This window comes from Oncorhynchus clarkii, chromosome 21 (assembly GCF_045791955.1).
Source record: "Oncorhynchus clarkii lewisi isolate Uvic-CL-2024 chromosome 21, UVic_Ocla_1.0, whole genome shotgun sequence".
Lineage (NCBI taxonomy): Eukaryota > Metazoa > Chordata > Actinopteri > Salmoniformes > Salmonidae > Oncorhynchus > Oncorhynchus clarkii.
Window position 1 is genome coordinate 3,683,172 of NC_092167.1, and position 5,000 is coordinate 3,688,171.

A 5,000-nucleotide genomic window follows, 5' to 3' on the forward strand; every position below is an offset into this window, starting at 1 on the left:
GACAACGATAGACAGCTGCCTCTGATTGGGAACCACACACACACACACACACACACACACACACACACACATACACACACACACACGGCCAAAAACAAAGAAATAGAAAACATAGACTTTCCCACCCGAGTCACACCCTGACCTAACCAAACATAGAGAATAATGAGGATCTCTACGGTCAGGGCGTGACACAGGGCTACTGCTTTCTTGTTTTCCAATGAAGGAGTGGGCCTTTAATTAACCAGTTAGGTCACAGTCAGGTCATACTAGAAGAAAAATAAATGCACATCTATTTAGGCGAGGTGCTGGCTAGCGGAGTAGAACACCTATTAAGACGAGGTGCTGGCTAGCGGAGTAGAACGCCTATTAAGACGAGGTGCTGGCTAGCGGAGTAGAACACCTATTTAGGCGAGGTGCTGGCTAGCGGAGTAGAAAACTTGAAAATAAAAGAGAGCCGCACACTCTAGGAGCTCAGATGCAAGCTTCATCAGGGTATAATAGGCAGGTCATAGACAGGTTATAGACAGATCATAGGCAGGTCATAGGCAGCTTATAGGCAGGTCATAGACATGTTATAGACAGGTTATAGGCAGGTCATAGACAGGTTATAGGCAGGTCAGGGTCAGAGGCGTTGATAATTGTAGATGATAAATCTGTGTGTTCAAGCCACCTGTTGGAACAGTCACAGGGCTGCCAAACAGACAATGGCACCCTATGCCCTGCATAGTGCACTACTTTTGACCAGGGCCCACAGTGCACTATGTAAGGAATAGCACGCTGTCTGGGACGTAGGGAGACTGACTTTGTTTGAGTTGCCCTGTCAGCCCGAGGGAACATCCGGATCAACTATGATCAAACAGCGCTAGCCGCAGGGTCAAGGAAGAGGGGGGCCAACCTCGTCCTCGCCTCCGCAATCCTCAAACTGATCATTACCTGAAAAAATAAAATAAATACGAACTTCACATTTGAAGGTAATTTTTGTTAATTTGTTCCTCTTTTCAATACACAAACACACAGAAGCTCATCCTGAGCCCCTAAGTTATGCAGAAACTAAAATATACTAGTTTCTTTCATAGTCAGCAAAAAGAGGAAAACCAACCATAGCTATAATTATCTGCACTGAGACAGAGACAGAAAAGAGTCCCCACAACACAATGGATTCTAATATCTCCAGAGCCTGGAGGTGGAACGTTCTGGTAGTTCTGGAAGGCAGAAGGCAGAGAGGGAAAGGGGAGGGCTTCGAGTTGACAGTAAAGCTTTTCAATTATCAGAGGCCACAACCAACCCAGGTATGTCAAACAACTGTCTGTTTGTACAGGTCTAAAAGCTGTGCTGCAAAGTTCAGCTTCAACAGAGAGCCTCACTACATCCTGCTTTGAAAAACACCAAGATTAAGCTTTTTTGAGGGAAGAAAAATGATACTCCTTCCCCTTTTTCTGGGAAAAGGCAAAGCGGAAGACTTTCCAGGGATCCAGTCAATATGTCTAGTTGTCAAGCCTAATATCCTGCGTGATGGACTGAAAGACTGGGGCTTCCTACAGCTTTATGGGTCTTTGTAGTTCAAATCACATTGTTATTGGACTAGTCCAGATAAAAACCTCCCCAGTTTGAAAATGTTCTCCTGTTTTGTGCCTACTGAACACGACCCTGTTTAGTCACGGCCAGGCGCCAGCCTCAACCGTTTGACATAGAGAGGTCAAAGGTCGGATGATAGGCTGTGCTGGTCTCCCATTCACACACACACACACACACACACACACACACACACACACACACACACACACACACACACACACACACACACACACCCTCTCGTCCATAAAGAGCCTTTATATGCCAGCCAGCCATAGCCAACTAGGACCAACCAGGGAGATGAGGGGTTGACTGGGTGCCACTACAGCTGTACGTTGTGTGTGTGTGTGTGTGTGTGTGTGTGTGTGTGTGTGTGTGTGTGTGTGTGTGTGTGTGTGTGTGTGGTTGTGTGGTTGTGATGGTGGACACGTGGTACAGTGTGGTGCTGTCTCTCTGTTGACTCCCTGTGTATGGCTACGTCCCAGTTTTCCACCCTTGCACACACTCTTCATAGATTTAAAGGGATAGGATTGGTAGAAGCATTGGCAGGAGGGAGTTTCCATCGTTAATAAATCCATGCAAGAAAGTGTACAAGTTCACACTTCAGGATAATGGGGATGTAGCCCATGTCTCCTCCTTCTGGTACTAAGACCTCACAGCCAGGGAGGTTCTTCATGTCTCCTCATCCTGGTACTAAGACCTCACAGCCAGGGAGGTTCTTCATGTCTCCTCCTTCTGGTACTAAGACCTCACAGCCAGGGAGGTGCTTCATGTCTCCTCATCCTGGTACTAAGACCTCACAGCCAGGGAGGTTCTTCATGTCTCTTCATCCTGGTACTAAGACCTCACAGCCAGGGAGGTTTTTCATGTCTCCTCATCCTGGTACTAAGACCTCACAGCCAGGGAGGTTCTTCATGTCTCCTCATCCTGGTACTAAGACCTCACAGCGAGGGAGGTGCTTCATGTCTCTTCATCCTGGTACTAAGAGGTCAGATATAGTATATGAGGAGGAAATCCCACTGTAGCTTTGGCAGAATAACATACTGTATGTACACATGTTATGTAAGTGCTTTGAGCACTGGGAACCAAATCTATTATTATTGTTTTAAACTGTTCAGAGAGAGTATAAGCCTACTGAGAGAGTATAAGCCTACTGAGAGAGTATAAGCCTACAGAGAGAGTATAAGTCTACTGAGAGAGTATAAGCCTACATAGAGAGTATAAGCCTACTGAGAGAGTATAAGCCTACTGAGAGAGTAGAAGCCTACTGAGAGAGTATAAGTCTACTGAGAGAGTATAAGTCTACTGAGAGAGTATAAGCCTACTGAGAGAGTATAAGTCTACTGAGAGAGTATAAGCCTACTGAGAGAGTATAAGCCTACAGAGAGAGTATAAGCCTACAGAGAGAGTATAAGCCTACTGAGAGAGTATAAGTCTACAGAGAGAGTATAAGCCTACAGAGAGAGTATAAGCCTACTGAGAGAGTATAAGCCTACAGAGAGAGTATAAGCCTACAGAGAGAGTATAAGCCTACTGAGAGAGTATAATCCTACTGAGAGAGTATAATTCTACTGAGAGAGTATAAGCCTACTGTACTATTGATGATTATATGTCCCTTGTGGCTCTTGGTGAGGTTCAGGAATGTATTTTCTATGGACTGACCACCTCCTTGCAGCAAAAATACACACGCTTCAATGGGCTTTAGTGAATTTGTGATGATAACTGAGGAGTATAAATATCATTTAGCCAAGACCCCTGTCCTGTGCAGGGAGTGTGTTCATGTTCGTCTACTGTGTACGTCTGCTACAGGGCTGACTACAACACAGGTCTGATAGAAGTCTGCTACAGGGCTGACTACAACACAGGTCTGGTAGCAGTCTGCTACAGGGTTAACTACAACACAGGTCTGGTAGAAGTCTGCTACAGGCCTGACTACAACACAGGTCTGGTAGAAGTCTGCTACAGGGCTGACTACAACACAGGTCTGATAGAAGTCTGCTACAGGGCTGACTACAACACAGGTCTGATAGAAGTCTGCTACAGGGCTGACTACAACACAGGTCTGGTAGAAGTCTGCTACAGGGCTGACTACAACACAGGTCTGATAGAAGTCTGCTACAGGGCTGACTACAACACAGGTCTGATAGAAGTCTGCTACAGGGTTAACTACAACACAGGTCTGATATAAGTCTGCTACAGGGTTAACTACAACACAGGTCTGATAGAAGGTTCTGTATGTGAAGAAGGACATTGTACGGGATGTGCGTTTCCCAAACAGCACCCTATTCCCTAGTGCACTATTTTTGACCAGGGCCCCCAAAAGTAGTGTGCTATCCTAGGGAATAGGGTGCCATAAGCCATATCATTCATGTTCTCTGTTCTGCTGCACACAGACAATAACAACACGTGTGTTAGGGAGGAGAACATCTACTGTTCAGCATCTGTTCTCTCCACAGCTTGCAGCACACAGATAATCCTATACATGTGTATGTGTTAGGGGGGAGGAAGACACTGTACTGTCTAGCAAAGGTTTCATGCATCCCTGATCTCACAGACAACACATCAGAACTAGAATGAACGGTAACCAAATATTATATCTAACCACACACCATATCCTTACAATAACCTCACCAGTTCCTGGAAGGAGATGAGCTGAACCCCAAGTCTGTTCCTAGGAAGGAGATGAGCTGAACCCCAAGTCTGTTCCTAGGAAGGAGATGAGCTGAACCCCAAGTCTGTTCCTAGGAAGGAGATGAGCTGAACCCCAAGTCTGTTCCTAGGAAGGAGATGAGCTGAACCCCAAGTCTGTTCCTAGAGAGGAGATGAGCTGAAACCTAAGTCTGTTCCTAGGAAGGAGATGAGCTGAACCCCAAGTCTGTTCCTAGGAAGGAGATGAGCTGAACCCCAAGTCTGTTCCTAGGGAGGAGATGAGCTGAACCCCAAGTCTGTTCCTAGGAAGGAGATGAGCTGAACCCCAAGTCTGTTCCTAGGGAGGAGATGAGCTGAACCCCAAGTCTGTTCCTAGGAAGGAGATGAGCTGAATCCCAAGTCTGTTCCTAGGAAGGAGATGAGCTGAACCCCAAGTCTGTTCCTAGGAAGGAGATGAGCTGAACCCCAAGTCTGTTCCCAGGGAGGAGATGAGCTGAACCCCAAGTCTGTTCCTGGGAAGGAGATGAGCTGAACCCCAAGTCTGTTCCTAGGAAGGAGATGAGCTGAACCCCAAGTCTGTTCCTGGGAAGGAGATGAGCTGAACCCCAAGTCTGTTCCTAGGAAGGAGATGAGCTGAACCCCAAGTCTGTTCCTGGGAAGGAGATTAGTTGTTTCTTTGTAAAGGTTCTGTACACAACATACTCCCACAGCACAACATACTCCCACAGCACAACATACTCCCACAGCACAACATACTCCCACAGCACACACTCTAAAAG